Source organism: Lepidochelys kempii, chromosome 8 (assembly GCF_965140265.1).
Source record: "Lepidochelys kempii isolate rLepKem1 chromosome 8, rLepKem1.hap2, whole genome shotgun sequence".
Classification (NCBI taxonomy): Eukaryota; Metazoa; Chordata; order Testudines; family Cheloniidae; genus Lepidochelys; species Lepidochelys kempii.
In genome coordinates, this window is record NC_133263.1 from 69,515,365 (window position 1) to 69,538,255 (window position 22,891).

At 42.2% G+C, this 22,891-nt stretch overlaps 1 long non-coding RNA gene across 2 annotated transcripts in view; it reads left to right on the forward strand.

Annotated features, from left to right (window-relative positions):
- The first annotated feature begins 7,612 nt into the window (after positions 1-7,612).
- The window catches only part of LOC140916023 (uncharacterized), a 109,276-nt gene continuing 93,997 nt past the window's right edge, over positions 7,613-22,891 (forward strand). For both annotated transcript variants that reach the window (XR_012160367.1, XR_012160366.1), the window contains exon 1: positions 7,613-7,935. This is a non-coding gene — a long non-coding RNA (uncharacterized lncRNA). The remainder of the gene's footprint in view (positions 7,936-22,891) is intronic.

The window sequence follows — 22,891 nt, forward strand, 5'->3', positions numbered from 1 at the left end:
AGAGACAAGGTGGATACGATAATATCTTCTATTGGACCAACTTCTGTTGGAGAGAAAGACAATCTTTTGAGCTTACAAAGAGCTCTTCTTCAGGTCAGAAGAAAAACTGTGTGTAAGTTCAAAAACTTGTCTCCCTCACAAACAGAAGATGGTCCAATAAAATATATTTCCTCACACAGGCGCTGGGACTAGGAGTGTTGGGGGTGCTGCTGCACCCCCTGGCTTAAAGTGGTTTCCATTATACACAGGGTTTACAGTTTGGTTCAATAGCTCTCAGCACCCCTACTATAAAAATTGTTCCAGCCCCCCTGTTTCCTCCCCCACTTTGTCTCTTTTATATCCTGGAACCAACACAGCTAAAACACTTCATACAACAAATATCAGTTTAATATAAGATTATCCTTAAACCCCAAACCATGTAGAGTCCTATACTACTAATGTAGTCAAAAGTGGTTTCTCTCTCTTGATCTAATGTGATCAGAACATTAATAAAACAGAGTAAATGTTTTAGTATTGAAGAAATTCCTATTTTTTTTTAAAAAATGACTTATATACAACTAGTGTGATATGAACAGAGTGCACTTCTCAGCAATCTACTACTTTTTAATGGTTTGCTATCTCATCAAATCAGAAGCATATTTCATGAAGAGCAGGGAAATGTCTCATGGAAAGTCTTGATGTCATTCAGGTCATATTGCCAATGGTTAGATTCAGGAACCTATGCATCACAGTGTAGTGGGGGCCCAATGCAGTGGTACTGTAGTCAAGAAAAATTCCTATAGACTTCAAGAGAAGAGTTTCCTGTGTAAGGACTGCAGGGCTGGGTTCCAATGGGCATTATTTTTTCAGAGAACCTACCAAGAGCACCTCATAGTAGTTTAGATTCTTGAGCAACTCACAACAGTACAATGCAGTATTAGACTTTAAGACTTTCTAAAGTTTATGGCCAATATACTCCTATTCCTGCATCAGGATGTGTAGAAGGAGGAGTTTACCCAAGATCATCTGCAGGGACCTGCAACATGCTTCCCTCTGTGAGGAGCAACTTGAGAACTGGGAGAGGGTATGGCCTGCAGATAATTTGGAGCCCAAACATCCATTGGAAACTCTGGTCCCAACCCATTGGTCTTGGGGAATCTATAAGTAACATTCACCCCTACATGCTCTTCTCTGACTCTGCCCACTCACCAACACTGACAGTGTGGCTTGTTCACTAGATCTGTGGCCCCTGGATCCCCAGTCACATCTGACCATCCATTGATCTGTAGAACCCAGCATGTATTTATGAAATCTTCAGTATTAATTTATGCCATCAATTATGCCCCATACCCAGCTGAAAGCTTCTGCCCCAGTGCTCCATCCCTCATTAACTGTGTGCTTCCCAGGACACATGGGCTTAGTGCAGAAATGCTGTTAACAGCTATGCATGAATGGGAGTGTGCCATGTGGCTACCTTTTCCTTCTGTACCACCACACAGATCCTACTATATCTGATTAATTCACTTCTGAGAGGCAGTGTTATCCAGTGGATATGGTCTGCTGTGTGAGCTTGGGAAGGTCACTTATCTCTGTGTCACCCAGAAGCGGCACGTTGGAGAGACACAAAGAGGAGCACCAGCTAAAGTGAGGGGATTATGGATTAAACATTCCTTTCTTGGTTGTACCATCTTTATTCCAAAAGCTTCCAACAAACTGTCAGAGATATATTTGTAACAGCGGAGGTAAAGGAATGAGACTATATTATAGAAAGCAATAATACCTTAATACAACTATACGATGAAAAAAACCTCCTACTTATGCCAAAGCTGGCTTTTCCCATACATATTTTCAGACTATTAACAATGTTTTAGCCCCATCAGGCACTGGGATTTCTACCCAGAATTCAAATGGGCGGCGGAGACTGCGGGAACTGTGGGATAGCTACCCACAGTGCAATGCTCCGGAAGTCGACGGTTGCCTCAGTACTGTAGACACACTCCGCTGACTACATGCGCTTAGAGCATTTGTGTGTGGGGACACACACAATCGATTGTATAAAAACGCTTTCTACAAAACCAACTTCTATAAATTTGACCTAATTTCGTAGTGTAGACAAGGCCTATGAGTCCTTGATTTTTGTAATATAATCAGACATTCCTGCCTTGAACCAAATGTGACCAGAGACTGCAAAAAGTCCCATTTCATCTCTCCATTATTATGCTAGTAGTGGTGTCTGCACTTACCGTTTATGCATTAATTCTGTTGAATCTACCACAATATCTATCTTCTTCTGAAAGGTATCACTTGCCAGATTACTTGCCAGAACAGACAAAGTTAGATTGCCCTCTTCTGGAATTCTTTGTTCTCATTCTCTGGTGGAAACTTCCAAATGTGTTTTTCTTGTCTAAAAGATTTTATTCTGAGTACCCCCCCATACCATTAACTGAATTCATTAGGCTCAGTGCCTTACCACTATGTCAACTGCTCTTTTTACACAAGCCTACTCTGGAAATTCTTGCCAGGGCTGCAGCCAGAATATACAAGGCCCAGGACAAAATAGGTCATCTTGAATCTCTATGTCCCTCTGTCTCTCTTGCATCTGTCCTTGGGCCTCTGTAGCCCTTCTACCTTCATGCAGCATCAAACCTGATAATCCCCATAGTTCCCTCAGGGAACCTTCTGCTAGATGATTCAAATAATTCACCCTTTTGGAAGCTCCTATCTGTTTCTCATCCTCACTTTCAATTTTAGTGAAATGCTGATGCATGAAAATAAATATATTCAATCCTTGGATGCTACAGAAGGCACTGACAAGAACAGTCAGGTTATAATACCTGGGACATTAAGATCCCCTTGATCCGTGCTGCAGGTCCCCTTGATTAGTGCTGCTACTCTCTCTCTCTCTCTCTCACACACACACACACATACATTGCCACTTCTAGTGGAAGATTTATGGTAAAAGGCCTTCTTCATATTGATTTTCTACTCAGAGTGTGATGTGATATTTCACCTACACAACATTTCAAAGGACTGTTCTATGGACGCCGTGGTGGACATCTAAGATTGTTTGTAGAGTGTTACTTACTTGAACAGATCAATTCTTGTGCTTAACACTGACATACCTGATCTTTAGGAATTATTGGGCTATTGTTATACTATTATATAAACAAAACAGTACTTATCCATCATCTAAACATAGGACAACCTCTCTGAATCACTTTTGAAAATTACTTTTGTATTTTATCATTTTTCTGTGCTATCCATTTCTTTGAAATAAGAAATGTTTTAATCTAATCAAGGAATTCTGTTTACTGAGCCTTTTTTATAGTGGAGGGATCATGGCCTTAAAGAAAAGTAGCATCTGAAGTCACTGCTTGGCACCCCATAAATTCACTTCAGAATCTATACCTTCCCATTTCAGTATCTGAGAAATCTGAGTCACCAGAGACTTCTTTGGAAGCATTATATAAGCAAGGAAATCATCATGGAAATAATTAATCTATGATGCTTTCTTATAATTATTCCCAGACAGAAAATAAGAGTTGAAAGTAGAGTTCAAAAAAGGGCTCTACTCTTTAGAAGCTCAATCAGGAAATGAACAGTTAAAGTCTCTCCAGCCAGTACCCTACTGACATATAATCCTGCATCACTCATTGTCATTCCACACATATTACAGCCTCTCTTCCAGGTTTGGCTTCAAAAATGTGCAGATTCCCTAAAGCAGAGATCCTGCAGTATAGGTGCACTCATGTAGCCATGTGGAGCCCCACCCATTCTGAAGGGGCTCTTCAGGTGCCCATGTGAAGTCAATTGCAGAAAAGAGGTCTAATCTTGGAGGATTCTCTGGTAGGCTGGGTAATCTGCACAGAAGCCATCTATCTCTGCACAAGCTCTGGGACTACAATATCAGCAACTCTCCAACCTGTTGTCTCCCAAAAGCCCAAGGGATCCTGTCTAATCATACCATGATGATATTTGATCATAGAAACTTCAAAGTGTCTTGGTGACTGATCTTCTGATCTTCTTGGTGATTGGACAGGACACTGCGAATTCAAAATATATTAATGGCCTTACAGTACTTGCCATCTCATAAGGCATCAAGAGCAAGGAAATAGTTCTGACTTCACTCCTGGAATACACAGAAGAGAATAAATAATTCCCCTTTTTAGTATAATCCAGGACCTCCAAGTAAACCATCAGGAGGTTTTTTGAACATCACTGGAGGTTCCAATTCAGGTAACCTATAGAAATCAAACCCTGAAGAGGTCATTTTCAGGTTTAGTCAGACTAACTCACAATGATCATTGTATGTCTGGAAGATCAAATCTACTTGAACTTCTTAAAATTAAATTTCTATGTGTGTTATAAGTTTCCACAGGAAATACAATTTTGAAACTGATATAAATACAGAAAAGATGGAATATAGCACCTTTCCCTTCTAGGCTGTCAGTTCAGACCCACACCAGGCTTTTGGTGACCAAGGTCCAAAAAAGTACCCATCTGCTGATTGTTTGGTGACCTACATGAAATGAGTTTGATGGTCTCAGTCTAGCTCCCATCACAGAGAAACATCACTGTAAACTGACACTAACTAGAGCCCTTATTGGAGTCTCAGCAGCTGGCATCAGCAACATAAAATTGTTCGCAAAAAGAAAAGGAGTACTTGTGGCACCTTTTTGCGAATACAGACTAACACAGCTGTTACTCTGAAACCTGTCATAAAATTGTTCATTACTTATGTCCATTATCAATATTAAAGATACTTCTACAGGCCAGATCTGAGGCACGCAGGCAGTGTAGAAAAATAGGAGAAATAGAGCATATGAGCACCTTTCTAGGATAAACTTGAAGTTTTCATATGTTACACTAGCTTTAACTTAACTCTCTACCCAAGGTGGAAACTTCCAGAGATATTCTTAGCGTATGTGCAATGTGTCTCAGGTGTCACGTGACCAGGATTAATCACTGAATTTGATCTGCTGGGTGGATCATTAGCTTCCCCAGCCCAGGCTGAGAACTTATGGGGACTGCAACATGAACGCAGATCCACGCCCCCCACTTCCAGAGATGAACCACTGTAACCTGTCCCCTAACAATAAAAAGGGACAATTCTGTAAATTGCTTTGCTATCAAGAAAAATGGGACATCTGTCATGATGTCTCCAACGCTATTCTTGGAGTTAGTTGATGGGCGCATGTTCAAGTAGCTGGTGTTTGTGAGGATTTCTTTTGCAGCCGCTATTTTAATTAGAGCTGGTTGGAAATTCTGAGGAAACAGACAATACTGGTTCACTGAAACCACAATTTCTCACAAAAGCTAGTGGAGTTTAACGAACTTTTGCTGAACCCAAGGAAAGGTTTGGAAAACCTGCCTGGTTCCCTGCCAGCTCATTTGGTAAGAGAAAGGAAAAATGAGGTCTGTATCGATAACTAAACGAATAGGGTATAAAACAAGCAGGATTTTGCAATCACTTTGAAACAAAATGTAAACTGCAAGCCTGCTTCCCAGAATGTGTAAACTATCTGTATTGTGCTGATCTATCTTTGATTAGCAAACTGAGCTGACTTATCTGACAATTTATCAATAAAACAATTGAACCTACTGATATCAACAACCCAGAGACTCTTAGTGAATTTCATCTGGTTTAATTATGAGCCTATTGACACTCCTCTAAATTAACACTATGAATCTCATAAAAGCTTCCACGGCAGCTATACATATTATTGCTGTTCCTGTGAATACATAGAACACCTGTCTCTCCCAGGCTGCCAATCCAGCACTTTTCACAACTTCAAAATCATATGAAAAATTTAAATCAATTTAGAAAATACAGAAAAGATTCTAAGTGGAGAAAGGGGCTATCATGCTGTCTGAAGTGGCTCACAACTGAGAGTGCCAATCTCAGGTCAGATTGTCAGAAAACAGGGCAGATACCCCAAATAGCTAGTATATCCTGTAATTAGATTTCACCAACCAGTTACACATGTGCACTTCTGGATTACTATATTAGTCTTATCGTGGAGTCACAAACCTAAGGAGCCCCTTAGGCTCTCCAGCCTATCTTGCCACCCAGACAAACTGGACTTTCTGATAGTGTTCACTGTACCAAATATCACATCATATTAGGTTTCAGAGTAACAGCCGTGTTAGTCTGTATTCGCAAAAAGAAAAGGAGTACTTGTGGCACCTTAGAGACTAACCAATTTATTTGAGCATGAGCTTTCGTGAGCTACAGCTCACTTCATCGGATGCATACCGTGGAAACTGCAGCAGACTTTATATACACACAGAGAATATGAAACAATACCTCCTCCCACCCCACTGTCCTGTCTCTCGGGTGAGAGAACCTGGATTTGTGCAGGAAATGGCCCAACTTGATTGTCATGCACATTGTGTGGAGAGTTGTCACTTTGGATGGGCTATCACCAGCAGGAGAGTGAATTTGTGTGGGGGGGTGGAGGGCGAGAAAACCTGGATTTGTGCTGGAAATGGCCCAACTTGATGATCACTTTAGATAAGCTATTACCAGCAGGACAGTGGGGTGGGAGGAGGTATTGTTTCATATTCTCTGTGTGTATATAAAGTCTGCTGCAGTTTCCACGGTATGCATCCGATGAAGTGAGCTGTAGCTCACGAAAGCTCATGCTCAAATAAATTGGTTAGTCTCTAAGGTGCCACAAGTACTCCTTTTCTTTTCACATCATATTAGGTTACTCTCAACCCCAAAGGGCCAATCACTTACCTCAGGTCAGACTGGTACTCTGGATCTCATCAAAGACAATGCTGAAGCCAATTTCTCTAGTAAACTAACTAAAGGCTTATTAGTTAAGAAAAAGATATGACAGTTATTGAGAGGTTAAAGAAGGTAAAATACATGAAAAGTTGAGTTAAAGTTTGTAAGTCCAAAATGAGAGCAGAGATGTAGCAATCTGCTAGTTTTCCATAAGTCCCTCAGGGTTACCCAAAATAATTTTGGGGATCTCTGCCTTTGCATCTGGAACTCTCCCTGTAGAGTCCAAGACAGCTCAGAGATACAGGATCAATCTCTGTATTCATTATTATAGCTTCTTCCACAGAAGGCAATATAGGCCAGTGTTTTCATTCACAGCAAGACTCCTCCTTTGTTGACTAAATACAAAGTAAATTTGTGAGCTTTCATTGTCAAACACAATGATTCATGCTTTGAAGTTAGCAATCTTTTACAGTTCCAAGGCTCCAAGCTCATGTGATGGGCAAATGTAATGTAAACACGACATGATAGCCAGAAACATCATTCGCTTTTATGAAGTTTTACACATTAAGTAAATTCTCATCCGAATACTAACAAACCTTTGATTTAGGATTAGGTAATTACAGGATATCACAGTGTAGCAATGTGTAATGTGATAGCAGACAACAGAATACAGATTGGTGAAAACAATACAATCAACATCTCCTTTTGATCTATTCTAACAAGTGAATTGGCTTGAACACACTATGATCTTCTAGCATTTCTTTGACATTCCTTGACAACTGCCCTACTGCTCTAGCCTGAGCTGGCAATCTGCTATACAGCCTCAGAGAGGCTCTATCCTGTCAAGTGATGAGACCCTCTGGAAAGGGGACAACTCATTTCCCTTGACTTAAAGAGAACTTGAAGCCCTTTATAGCTTGCGGGAATTGCTCAGCACTTTGTAGGATCAGGATATTTATGCATTCCAGTTATTACTGAGGCATTGTGTGACAGACACAAATGAAATTCTTTGTCAGAGGATGGAAAACACTTCTGGTCCATAGGACATTGCATAGTCATAATTACTGAGGCTCTAGGAATAGATTTCAGCATTACCACCATATCTCTGCACGTGAAATTCAGAATAAATTACGCTGCAGCTTCAGTAGCCTACATTCCAAGTGTCATCGTCTGCTACATCTGAGAGTCAGCCTTTGATTTCTTGACTGTCTGAAAGTGTCAAGGTAACAAAATTACTTTATATTAGAAGAAAAATATAGTAGTAATGGAAGACACTGAAAACTGTACAATATGGATAATTGAAACAAAAATAAAAATAAAATATTCTGTTCTGTATTTAGAATGAGGGAAACCTTCTTTCACAGTGACAACCAGTTCCTCAGAATAAAACGAAGAAGTGGAATAAAGCTTACTGAATGGAAAGCAAATGCTAATTCTAATTGAGGACTGAAAGAATTCTAATGAAGGTTGCACTTTGACTTCTTTGTTTTCCCCTTAGGATTAGATTTCAGTGCCTCCTTTGCTAATATTATGATGGCCAGACAAAAATGTAACAACATGCATAATTTATATGTGATTTCAGGGAGAGGTAGGGAGCTTACAGTACATCTAAAAGGAATGTTGTATAGCAGTGCAGTTTTTGATAGATTATCTGTTAAATGTGTTGCTTTGGATGATGCTCAATCCATTAAAAGCTGCTTATTATTTATCAAAATAAAAATAGCACTATATGGAATATATCATAATCTCACCAATTTCCAATTTCACATTTTTATAGTAATTTCTTCTCTGAACTGTTTCAGGAATTTTCTATCACATTTAGCATCATATTTAAATTTGTCCCTTTGGTGTTCTTTGATTTTTTTTTATTTTCAGACACTGATATAAACCATGTCAGTTTTCAGAATGGAGAGAGCTAACCAGTGGTGGTCCCCAGGGGTCTGTATTGGGACCAGTACTGTTCAACATATTAATACATTTACGGAAAAAAGGGGTAAACAGTGAGGTTGCAAAATTTGCAGATGATACAAAATTACTCAGGATAGTTAAGTCCAAAGCAGGCTGTGAAGAGTTACAGAGGGATATCACTAAACTGGGTGACTGGGCAACAAAATGGCAGATGAATTCAGTGTTGATAAATGCAAAGTAACGCACAGTGCAAAACATAATCCCAACTGTACACACAAAATGATGGGGTCTAAATTAGCTATTAGCACTCAAGAGAGCTTGGCGTCATTGTGGTTAGCTCTCTGAAAACAGGTTTCAGAGTAACAGCCGTGTTAGTCTGTATTCGCAAAAAGAAAAGGAGTACTTGTGGCACCTTAGAGACTAACCAATTTATTTGAGCATAAGCTTTCGTGAGCTACAGCTCACTTCATTGGATGCATACTGTGGAAACTGCAGAAGACATTATATACACAGAGACCATGAAACAATACCTCCTCCCACCCCACTCTCCTGCTGGTAATAGCCCATCCAAAGTGACCACTCTCTTTACAATGTGTATGATAATCAAGGTGGGCCATTTCCAGCACAAATCCACGTTTTCTCACCCCCCCCCACCCCTTTTTCAAAAAACCACACACACAAACTCACTCTCCTGCTGGTAATAGTTCATCCAAAGTGACCACTCTCCCTATAATGTGCATGATAATCAAGGTTGGCCATTTCCTGCACAAATCCAAGTTTAACCAGAACGTCTGGGGGGGGAGGGGTAGGAAAAAACAAGGGAAAATAGGCTACCTTGCATAATGACTTAGCCACTCCCAGTCTCTATTTAAGCCTAAATTAATAGTATCCAATTTGCAAATGAATTCCAATTCAGCAGTTTCTCGCTCGAGTCTGGATTTGAAGTTTTTTTGTTTTAAGATAGTGACCTTCATGTCTGTAATTGCGTGACCAGAGAGATTGAAGTGTTCTCCGACTGGTTTATGAATGTTATAATTCTTGACATCTGATTTGTGTCCATTTATTCTTTTACGTAGAGACTGTCCAGTTTGACCAATGTACATGGCAGAGGGGCATTGCTGGCACATGATGGCATATATCACATTGGTGGATGTGCAGGTGAACGAGCCTCTGATAGTGTGGCTGATGTTATTAGGCCCTGTGATGGTGTCCCCTGAATAGATATGTGGGCACAGTTGGCAACGGGCTTTGTTGCAAGGATAGGTTTCTGGGTTAGTGGTTCTGTTGTGTGGTATGTGGTTGTTGGTGAGTATTTGCTTCAGGTTGGGGGGCTGTCTGTAGGCAAGGACTGGCCTGTCTCCCAAGATTGTGAGAGTGTTGGGTCATCCTTCAGGATAGGTTGTAGATCCTTAATAATGCGTTGGAGGGGTTTTAGTTGGGGGCTGAAGGTGATGGCTAGGGAGTGCTGGTAGCGTGGGGCCTGAGGAGGGAGTCTACATAGCCAGACAATCCTGCTGTCAGGGTGCCAATGCCTTAGATGATGGGGCACCCAGGATTTCCAGGTTTATGGATCTTAGGTAGTAGATAGAATATCCCAGGTCGAGGTTCCAGGGGTGTGTCTGTGTGGATTTGATCTTGTGCTTTTTCAGGATGTTTCTTGAGCAAATGCTGTAGTTGTGGGATCATAGGGTAATGGCTTGTAGAAAGTGGTGTTGGAGAGCTGCCGAGCAGCCTCTTTTTCATATTCCGAGTTATTCATGATGATGACAGCACCTCCTTTGTCAGCCTTTTTGATTATGATGTCAGAGTTGTTTCTGAGGCTGTGGATGGCATTGTGTTCTGCATGGCTGAGGTTATGGGGCAAGTGATGCTGCTTTTCCACAATTTCAGCCCGTGCACGTCGGCGGAAGCATTCTATGTAGAAGTCCAGTCTGCTGTTTCGACCTTCAGGAGGAGTCCACCTAGAATCCTTCTTTTTGTAATGTTGGTAGGGAGGCCTCTGTGCATTAGTATGTTGTTCAGAGGTATTTTGGAAATATTCCTTGAGTCGGAGATGTCGAAAATAGGATTCTAGGTCACCACAGAACTGTATCATGTTCGTGGGGGTGGAGGGGCAGAAGGAGAGGCCCCAAGATAGGACAGCTTCTTCTGCTGGGCTGAGAGTATAGTTGGATAGGTTAACAATATTGCTGGGTGGGTTGAGGAAACCATTGCTGTGGCCCCTTGTAGCATGTAGTAGTTTAGAAAGTTTAGTGTCCTTTTTCTTTTGTAGAGAAGCAAAGTGTGCGTTGTAAATGGCTTGTCTAGTTTTAGTAAATTCCAGCCACGAGGAAGTTTGTGTGGAAGGTTGGTCTGGCTATGTAGACTCCCTCCTCAGGCCCTATGCTACCAGCACTCCCAGCTACCTTCGAGACACCAGTGACTTCCTGAGGAAACTACAATCCATCGGTGATCTTCCTGATAACACCATCCTGGCCACTATGGATGTAGAAGCCCTCTACACCAACATTCCACACAAAGATGAACTACAAGCCATCAAGAACACTATCCCCGATAATGTCACGGCTAACCTGGTGGCTGAACTTTGTGACTTTGTCCTTACCCATAACTATTTTACATTTGGGGACAATGTATACCTTCAGATCAGCGGCACTGCTATGGGTACCCGCATGGCCCCACAGTATGCCAACATTTTTATGGCTGATTTAGAACATTTCCTCAGCTCTCGTCCCCTAATGCCCCTACTCTACTTGCGCTATATTGATGACATCTTCATCATCTGGACCCCTTGAGGAATTCCACCATGATTTCAACAATTTCCATCCCACCATCAACCTCAGCCTGGTCTAGTCCACACAAGAGATTCACTTCCTGGACACTACAGTGCTAATAAACAATGGTCACATAAACACCACCCTATACCGGAAACCTACTGACGGCTATTCCTACCTACATGCCTCCAGCTTTCACCCTGACCACACCACACGATCCATCGTCTACAGCCAAGCTCTGCGATACAACCGCATTTGCTCCAACCCCTCAGAAAGAGACAAACACCTACAAGATCTCTATCAAGCATTCTTACAACTACAATACCCACCTGCGGAAGTGAAGAAACAGATTGATAGAGCCAGAAGAGTTCCCAGAAGTCACCTACTACAGGACAGGCCTAACAAAGAAAATAACAGAACGCCACAAGCCGTCACCTTCAGCCCCCAACTAAAACCCCTCCAACGCATTATTAAGGATCTACAACCTATCCTGAAGGATGACCCAACACTCTCACAATCTTGGGAGACAGGCCAGTCCTTGCCTACAGACAGCCCCCCAACCTGAAGCAAATACTCACCAACAACCACATACCACACAACAGAACCACTAACCCAGAAACCTATCCTTGCAACAAAGCCCGTTGCCAACTGTGCCCACATATCTATTCAGGGGACACCATCACAGGGCCTAATAACATCAGCCACACTATCAGAGGCTCGTTCACCTGCACATCCACCAATGTGATATATGCCATCATGTGCCAGCAATGCCCCTCTGCCATGTACATTGGTCAAACTGGACAGTCTCTACGTAAAAGAATAAATGGACACAAATCAGATGTCAAGAATTATAACATTCATAAACCAGTCGGAGAACACTTCAATCTCTCTGGTCACGCAATTACAGACATGAAGGTCGCTACCTTAAAACAAAAAAACTTCAAATCCAGACTCCAGCGAGAAACTGCTGAATTGGAATTCATTTGCAAATTGGATACTATTAATTTAGGCTTAAATAGAGACTGGGAGTGGCTAAGTCATTATGCAAGGTAGCCTATTTTCCCTTGTTTTTTCCAACCCTCCCCCCCCCCCAGACGTTCTGGTTAAACTTGGATTTGTGCTGGAAATGGCTCACCTTGATTATCATGCACATTGTAGGGAGAGTGGTCACTTTGGATGAACTATTACCAGCAGGAGAGTGAGTTTGTGTGTGTGGTTTTTTGAAAAAGGGGAGGGAGGGTGAGAAAACCTGGATTTGTGCTGGAAATGGCCCACCTTGATTATCATACACATTGTAAGGAGAGTGATCACTTTAGATAAGCTATTATCAGCAGGAGAGGGGGTGGGAGGAGGTATTGTTTCATGGTCTCTGTGTATATAATGTCTTCTGCAGTTTCCACAGTATGCATCCGATGAAGTGAGCTGTAGCTCACGAAAGCTTATGCTCAAATAAATTGGTTAGTCTCTAAGGTTCCACAAGTACTCCTTTTATTTTTTCTCTGAAAACAGCCGCTCAACATGCCGCAGCAGTCAAAAAAGCTAAAAGAATGTTAGGAACCATTAGGAAAGGGATAGATAATAGGACAGAAAATATCATAATGACTCTATATAAATCCATGGTAAGCCAACATCCTGAATACTGCGAGCAGATGTGGTTGCCCCATCTCTAAAGAGATGCATTAGAATTGGAAAAGGGCAACAAAAACAATTAGGGGTATGCAACAGATTCTGGATGAGGAGACAGTAAAAAGACTGGGACTTTTCAGCTTGGAAAAGAGACGACTAAGGAGGGATATGTTAAAGGTCTATAAAATCTTGACTGGTGTGGAGAAAGTGAATAAAGAATGTTAGTACTTAACACAACACAAGAAGTAGGGGTCACTTAATAAAATTAATAGGCAGCAGGTTTAAAACAAACAAATGGAAGTACTTCTTCACACCTGTGGTACTCATTGCCAGGGGATGTTGTGAAGACCAAAACTATAACGGTTAAAAAAAAAACACCTAAATAAGCTCTGGGAAAGGAAGCCCATTAAATGGAGGTCTATCAATGGTATTAGCCAGGGTGATCAGGGATGCAGCACCATGCTTTGAGTGTCCCTAGCCTCTGTTTGCTAGAAGCTGGGAGTGGATGATGGGTGATGGATCACTCAACAATGTCTGTTCTATTCATTCCCTCTGAAGCACCTGGTATTGGCCATTGTCAGAAGACAGGATACTGGGCTAGATGGACCATTGTTCTGACCCAGTATGGCTGTTCTTATGCTCTTATATTATGTTCTTATGTTCAGGTGAAACATTTGCTATGAACATAAACTCAGAAGTTGGCACAAGATCTCAGCTTGGGGCACACTCCCCTTCCCCCATTTTAAAAACAATTGGGCCTTTGTAAACCTTGTGAGTGTAAAAAAGAAATCCTGTGGAAACTCACTGGGAATTGGGTACCTAATTCCCTTGGGGTCCTTTGTAATCTCAGTTTTGTTTGTTTAGGGTCTGACTGTCTGAGGTGCTGGATGCCTTCTGAGGTGTTGAATGTAATGCGAGTGGAGAGCACTCAATGAGAGTTGAGGGCACTTAGCACTTTACAGGAGGGGTTCAGCAGCTCACAAGATAAACCCCTTAACAAGCTTGTATAGGTGTGTGTGTGTGGGGGGGTGAAGTCATGAACGTAAATAGAAAGTAACTGGTTCCAAACATGAAATTAGGCACATGGGTAAAGCGGAAGGTACCAGTCTTGCAGCTGGACCTGCTAGCATGGACCCGGGTGCTTTGTGAAGGCTCACTGAACTCAATAAGACTCTTCACAGGTACAGGATCTCCTAGTAGTAGTATCTGATTACAGGATCAGGTCCCAAGGTTGCCTGTGAATGTTTGCTGCCTATATAAAAGTATAACTGCAAAGGTTATATACTTTGTAAAGTAACTTCTTTCTCATTTTATGATGAAAGTCATAAGGGCAGCTATTTAGCTAGTAAAGATCATCAGTTCCATTGAAACTGAAGTTAATGGAGCTCTGACAATTTACACCAGCTGAGGATCTGCTTCATACTTTCTTAAGAATTAACTGATGTTCCCTTCTTCAAGTGCTCCCTTCTATTCCTTCTGCAGATGGGGAAACCTTCATTTTCATACTCCTCTCTTCTGTCCTTGCTACTTAGTGGTTTAAATTCATTAATCTTTCATTTCCATTCTGCTGAGTTTATATTAAAAACCCCATGCATCCACTTGCAGTCAGCTCACTTACTATATTTCTCTCTTTGATTTTGGTGCCTTCTTTTCCCAGTGCTCTTCCTGGGTATGTCTCATCTCACATTTCAAATGGGCTTCCTTTCCCAAAGCTGTCCTTAGATCTCACTTTGTTTCTTAGTCATCGTCCAACTCTTTAAAGTCAGACAATGACCTTGAATAGGCAACATCTCTCTAGACTGACCTGCTATTCCTGCTTCTCTTGTGTTCCTTGCTGCCATAAACTTTTTTTATTTTCTATAGGGCTTCCCCTAGACTACTGTACATCAATTGTGCTTTTGTGCATTGATATCTTTGACTGCAGTCATTCTTAGCTTGCTTCCCAACCTGTTCTCTGTCACAACAAATTTAAGGTGAAATTCAGGTTCAGCTCCTCCCTACCAGCTTTTAGTATCATAAGGAAGCTGGTACTTTCACCACAAAATAGTCAGTGAATTTTTCCATTATCATACCATGCTCTTCTATTAAATCTCTAGAGTGGCACATGTTTATTCCTGACGGCATAGTGTGTTCTTAATTTTCACTATGACTACAAAGTTCAAGTCAATGCTAATGTACTGCTCTTGTCCATTTCACCAAGCCTGTTCTAACCTGAGCATAGAAGCTGTGCACAAGCAAGAACTGAACATGTCTGTGCCTTTACAACATAGCTTCCCCAATCATTGTCTTTTGCCAAGCTACTCTCATAATTGAAGTTACAGTTATAATGTCACAAATATAACTTTCACTGGGACAATCTCCTTAGCTATTGTCAAGAAGATGGTCACAAATCCAACTGACTAGAGCAGCTGTACAGGGTGACCTGCAAGCTGTGAAGGTCTCTGCACTATGTAAATAAAGACCAGCACAGAAAGCTAATAGAGGGGGGTCGTGGAAGAGGAGAGGTGACACAGTATTTGTGTTTATGCAGCACTACATTCAACTGCTGCAGAAAGGCAGTGGCAGCTACTTCAGCCTAGAAACTAGTCTGCAGTTCTGCATGATGGCATCTAGATAACAGATGAATTTCAACTCCACCCGACTCTCTTCCATAATCTACATGCATGCAGTATAATTACTCAGAGTCTATGCAAACAGAGTGTCTTCAACCTAAATTCATAACTCTAGTCACCTATTTTAGATCATAATTTATCACAAATGCAAGCACAGATCCACGGGGAAAAGTGATTATGCTAAAATGTCACCTTCTTATTCAAATGCTCTGCTCCTTGTGTGTATTCCAAGTCTCAACTGTTTATTTTAGTGAGCAAAACAATAAGCTTTTATCACTTTTTATTGTGTTAGCCTTGAAGAGCCTATACAGCTGTGAGAGAGTGGGAAAGTTTTTCTTCTATCTCAAGGATCACAGCTAGAAGTGTAAACTGTGGCAAATACTTGGGTGGAATAAATCAGCACAGCTCCATTGAGGTTAGATGATTTACACCTACTGAGTTTACACCTGAGTTCACATTGCAGAGCCAATTTCCATCCTCAGTTATACCCGTGTAACCCCATTGCAGAGACAATGAAGGTACCTTCACATATTAAGTAAACAAAGTTATCAAGCTAAGAAGCAGCAGAGAAAAACTATATGGGCTATAAAGACGGGGGGGGGGGGGGTGATCCTCAAGTGATAAGCAACTGAATCAACTGATTATATACAATATTACTGTATTATAAAATTTTATCAAATGAGGTATTTTATGGAAGGCTATGACACACTGGTGATTAATATCATCAGAACATATATGTATTAACACTGTCTAAGGAATACTCATTAACATTAGGCTTTACAGTCTGTGTTCAAACAAAGAGAGAAACAGGTCTCTCCTGGACCTCACAGCTACTTACCTGTCTCCTGTGTAAATTAAGCATAGTGGAATCATAGAATCATAGAATATCAGGGTTGGAAGGGACCTCAGGAGGTCATCTAGTCCAACCCCCTGCTCAAAGCAGGACCAATCCCCAATTAAATCATCCCAGCCAGGGCTCTGTCAAGCCTGACCTTAAAAACTTCTAGGGAAGGAGATTCCACCACCTCCCTAGGTAACGCATTCCAGTGTTTCACCACCCTCGTAGTGAAAAAGTTTTTCCTAATATCCAACCTAAACCTCCCCCACTGCAACTTGAGACCATTACTCCTTGTTCTGTCATCTGCTACCACTGAGAACAGTCTAAAGCCATCCTCTTTGGAACTCCCTTTCAGGTAGTTGAAAGCAGCTATCAAATCCCGCCTCATTCTTCTCTTCTGAAGACTAAACATCCTCAGTTCCCTCAACCTATCCTCATAAGTCATGTGTTCCAGTCCCCTAATCATTTTTGTTGCCCTCCGCTGGACTCTTTCCAATTTTTCCACATCCTTCTTGTAGTGTGGGGCCCAAAACTGGACACAGTACTCCAGATGAGGCCTCACCAATGTCGAATAGAGGGGAACGAACACGTCTCTCGATCTGCTGGCAATGCCCCTACTTATATATCCCAAAATGCCATTGGCCTTCTTGGCAACAAGGGCACACTGTTGACTCATATCCAACTTCTCGTCCACTGCAACCCCTAGGTCCTTTTCTGCAGAACTGCTGCCTAGCCATTCGATCCCTAGTCTGTAGCAGTGCATGGGATTCTTCCGTCCTAAGTGCAGGACTCTGCACTTGTCCTTGTTGAACCTCATCAGATTTCTTTTGGCCCCATCCTCCAATTTGTCTAGGTCCCTCTGTATCCTATCCCTACCCTCCAGCATATCTACCACTCCTCCCAGTTTAGTGTCATCTGCAAACTTGCTGAGGGTGCAATCCACACCATCCTCCAGATCATTTATGAAGATATGAACAAAACCGGCCCCAGGACCGACCCCTGGGGCACTCCACTTGATACCTGCTGCCAACTAGACATGGAGCCATTGATCAATACCCATTGAGCCTGACAATTTAGCCAGCCTTCTGTCCACCTTATAGTCCATTCATCCAGCCCATACTTCTTTAACTTGCTGGCAAGAATACTGTGGGAGACCGTGTCAAAAGCTTTGCTAAAGTCAAGGAACAACACGTCCACTGCTTTCCCTTCATCCACAGAGCCAGTTATCTCGTCATAGAAGGCAATTAGATTAGTCAGGCATGACTTGCCCTTGGTGAATCCATGCTGACTGTTCCTGATCACTTTCCTCTCCTCTAAGTGCTTCAGAATTGATTCCTTGAGGACCTGCTCCATGATTTTTCCAGGGACTGGGGTGAGGCTGATTGGCCTGTAGTTCCCAGGATCCTCCTTCTTCCCTTTTTTAAAGATGGGCACTACATTAGCCTTTTTCCAGTCATCTGGGACCTCCCCTGATCGCCATGAGTTTTCAAAGATAATGGCCAATGGCTCTGCAATCATATCCGCCAACTCCTTTAGCACTCTCGGATGCAACGCATCCGGCCCCATGGACTTGTGCTCGTCCAGCTTTTCTAAATAGTCCCGAACCACTTCTTTCTCCACAGAGGGCTGGTCACCTCCTCCCCATGCTGTGCTGCCCAGCATGGGGCTGACCTTGTTCGTGAAGACAGAGGCAAAAAAAGCATTGAGTACATTAGCTTTTTCCACATCCTCTGTCACGAGGTTGCCTCCCTCATTCAGTGAGGGGCACACACTTTCCTTGACTTTCTTCTTGTTGCTAACATACCTGAAGAAACCCTTCTTGTTACTCTTAATATCTCTTGCCAGCTGCAACTCCAGGTGTGATTTGGCCTTCCTGATTTCACTCCTGCAAGCCTGAGTAATATTTTTATACTCATCCCTGGTCATTTGTCCAATCTTCCACTTCTTGTAAGATTCTTTTTTGTATTTAAGAGCAGCAAGGATTTCACTGTTAAGCTAAGCTGGTCACCTGCCATATTTACTATTCTTTCTACACATCGGGATGGTTTGTCCCTGCAACCTCAATAAGGATTCTTTAAAACACAGCCAGCTCTCCTGGACTCCTTTCCCTCTCATGTTATTCTCCCAGGGGATGTTGCCCATCAGTTCCCTGAGGGAGTCAAAGTCTGCTTTTCTGAAGTCCAGGGTCTGTATTCCGCTGCTCTCCTTTCTTCCTTGTGTTAGGATCCTGAACTCGACCATTTCATGGTCACTGCCTCCCAGGTTCCCATCCACTTTTGCTTCCTCTGCTAATTCTTCCCGGTTTGTGAGCAGCAGGTCAAGAAGAGCTCTGCTCCTAGTTGGTTCCTCCAGCACTTGCACCAGGAAATTGTCCCCTACACTTTCCAAAAACGTCCTGGGTTGCCTGTGCACCGCTGTATTACTCTCCCAGCAGATATCAGGGTGATTGAAGTCTCCCATGAGAACCAGGGCCTGCAATCTTGTAACTTCTGCAAGTTGTCGGAAGAAAGCCTCGTCCACCTCATCCGCCTGGTCTGCTGGTCTATAGTAGACTCCCACCACGACATCACCCTTGTTGCTTACACTTCTAAACTCAATCCAGAGACTCTCAGGTTTTTCTGCAGTTTCATACTTGAGCTCTGAGCAGTCATACTGCTCCCTTACATACAGTTCAACTCCCCCTTTTCTGCCCTTCCTGTCCTTCCTGAACAGCTTATATCCATCCATGACAGTACTCCAGTCATGTGAGTTATCCCACCAAATCTCTGTTATTCCAATCACATCATAATTCCTTGACTGTGCCAGGACTTCCAATTCTCCCTGCTTGTTTCCCAGGCTTTGTGCATTTGTATATAGGCACTTGAGGTAACCTGCTGATCGCCCCTCTTTCTCAGTATGAGGCAGGAGCTCTCCCCTCTCACGTGCTCCTGCTCGTGCCTCCTCCCAGTATCCCACTTCCCCACTTACCTCAGGGTTTTGGTCTCCTTCCCCCGGTGAACCTAGTTTAAAGCCCTCCTCACTAGGTTAGCCAGCCTGCTTGTGAAGATGCTCTTCCCTTTCTTCGTTAGGTGGAGCCCGTCTCTGCCTAGCACTCCTTCTTGGAACACCATCCCATGGTCAAATAATCCAAAGCCTTCTCTCTGACACCACCTGCGTAGCCATTCATTGACTTCCACGATTCGATGGTGTCTACCCAGGCCTTTTCCTTCCACGGGGAGCATGGACAATCAATACAGTGGAGATTCCATTTACACACAGGAGGATGGGAAGCCCACAGGAAGGGAAGAATAGCATGAGGTCATCCTAATCTTGAAACAAGGTCATTGAACTTTGGAAGATATAAGCAAAGACAGTAGCCATGTTTGGCATTCACCACCAGACAGAAACAAGGGAACAAAGCTCTTGCAAGCTGAAAAAGATTGGCCCTTCAAACAAGGGGGGCTTGAAGTCTCCAAGAATCAATTGTAGGTTAGAAACCTGCTTTGGCAAAGATCTTTAACCTAGAAAAGATAAGGGAAGCCAGCACCTTGTACTTCTATGGAAGTTCCTGCCTGAAGGAAAGCCAGCCACGACTCGGAAGAAGAAAGACTGGTATGAGAAACCATCTTGAACAAAGTCTGTACTTTGCTAGATTAATTTTAGACTTTTAGATGTGTGTTTTGACTTTGAAAGAGTTACAAACAAATAACTATTTCCTTTATTTGGCATAACTGAACCTATGTCCTGTTTTTAATACATTTGTTTTATTTTTACTATAAACCAACTCAGTGCTGTGTTTGAAGGGAGGGATGTATTTATTTGTAGCTGTAATGTGATTTTGTCTCTTTAAAGGAGCAATTAACATTTTTATTTCTCTGAGCTGTCCAAGAGAGGGCTGAACACTTCAGGGCACATGGTTTTGGGGAAATTTTGGACTGGGGGTGTTGGGCTTACCTTTCTGGTTGTAACCAAGGTTGGTGGAAACCAGAGTGGGGCTGTAGACTGGCTGTTGGGGTGAGAGCTGCTGAAGCAGGGCTGTCTAGCATACAGACTCTCAGGGTGTGACCTTCACGCTTATGGGTTTGCTGTGAGCATCCCAGACTGAGTTACAGCAGCAAAGCATTGTAAGGCACCCAGGGCTAGAGGGCAAGTGGTGACACAACTGCTTAGTGGTCTGGATTTCACCTTAGAATGTGTTATAGGGACATACAGGACCTGGCCTTTAATGTTAAATGTGACTGAGTGGGAAGCTGATAGTCTGAGACACAGGAAGTTCAGCTTGACTGAAGAGAGAGGTTTAGCGGTGTAAGCATCATGTTCTAAGGGTTTGATTCTCCATCCATTGGTTTCAGTTTTGCATAATCCAACCTTACAAATCTAAACTTAAAGAAATAATAGGTTTGCATCTCTCCAATGCCAATATGTTTTTTTGTTTCTGTTTTTCATATTTCTGATGTGGGTCAGCTGACTTCCATGCAATTTACTGGGCACTCATGGTAGTAAAGTTAAGTACAACATGCATGGGTGTTTGCAGGATAAGAGCCTTGGGTTGTTATGGACCAAAAGAAGTAAGTAAGTTCTAAAGGTCGCACGACTTAGTGGAGAACACCCTACCAGCTGCCTCTCCCTCTTATATCAATGGGGCTTCAACTTAGGGGTTTTTGCTAATCACAGCTCTAGCTGTATGTCATGGACAGAGAGACAGTCTTTTAATTAGGCAGGATCAAGCCATTTAGGGTTCCATAGGTAAACAAAAAATATCTTAAAATCAGGCCAGAAAGCAATAAGCAGCCAGTGCAAATCATAGAGCATGGGTCTAACATAGAGAAAGAATGACTGCTGAGAGGTGGGTCACTGAATTAGAAGCAGTTAAGCCATTATTCATTTTTGTAAAATGTTTAAGAGCTCAGACTTGTCAGTTACTTTAACATAACCCATCCCTCTCTACAAAAGGTTAATATATTATAGCTCTCACCAAGTTTTGTGAATGATCAGCACTGTTAAAATAACTGAACTTACTTTTCAACAACTTTGAATGATTCCTTTCTCATGCATTTAAATGATGAAATGCATTTTCTGTGCATCAGACTATATCAGGAGACTTCCTGCTGGGAAGTAGAGGCAAAATCAGCTCTGACTGAGAAACACTAGACATCAATAGAAACGGAGGCTGGTGTGATGCATGTTCTTAGAGCTCAGCCTGAAAATACCCACTGCCAGGTGTGGTAGCTTAGTATCTGAGATAGTGCTTACCATACTTAAGTAGAACCACTGATATCAATGAGATTATCCACAATAGCAAGCATTTCTCCTGGTAGTAAGCATTTGCAGGACCCTACCTTATGTCGGTATTGACTTTATTTGGATTACTCCTTGTAGGAGCTAGATTGTGGCGAGCCCTAATGTGACCATTCAGGGGCTCCCACTTCTAAAGCGTGAATAAAGGCCAGTCAGAAGAGCAGCCCGTGGGGTGAGGAGTGCAGGGTTGAGTGCACTAAGAGATCAATTGGCCACAAAGATGGAAAGGAGGACCCAAGAGTAATAGTAGCTAGGGTACTCCTGCCCACCGACACACTGGCCAACAGAACTGGTTGGTATTACTGTACTCAGGAGAGGAAAGATGTAGGATCCTTTAAAGAGATTGAGCAAATTACCTCCTCTTAACACAACCAGGGAGTTCCAGCAGGCATAGTGGCTCCCAGAAGCATGATGCTGCTCAGTGCTTGCCCAGGGGTGGTTCATCTCTGTGCTGCCTCTTACAAAAGGCTGTATTTAACAGGCACAGTGCAGCTCTCAATATTTGCAAGGTGGGCTCTGAGAAAACCACATTGTTTAAGTGTAAAGAAATGCAATTCACAGCTCTGAATATAATGGGCACCACTATGAAGAAAATATTTTTAATTTTCCAGCAACAAAGAAAGATGTTCTCCCCCCTCCTCGACCCTTCTTTTTTCATAGGCATTTTGCATCATTATTAACACTTTATTTCTGCTACTCTGAACTCACAGATATGTATGCCAACAGCTGGAATTACTTTCAGTTAATTTGGAGCAGCTTTTGACCTGACACAGGTAGAGATATAAGCTGGAAAAGAAGAGACACTGAGAAATAAACAGTCATAGGAAACATTTCAGAAATAGAAATGTCATGAGAAAAGTAAATGTAAAAGAAAATGCAGTGTCTGACCTCACTTAGTTTCAAGTATTGCCATATTCTCTACTTCTAGCCTTTTAAAAAGCAAATGAACAGTTTGCTGTGCCTTATGTGGGAGTAAACCATTCATTATTAACTGAAAGAAAATAAGCATTTTGCTGAAAAAAGAGGATTTCTTGACTGGGTGTTTAAAAATTGACCTTCTGGTTCATTATGCGTTTTTAAAAACATACCGTATGTGTTAGTGCAGTGGTGTGAGTATGTAGGATATGTACATGCAGATGAATTATGA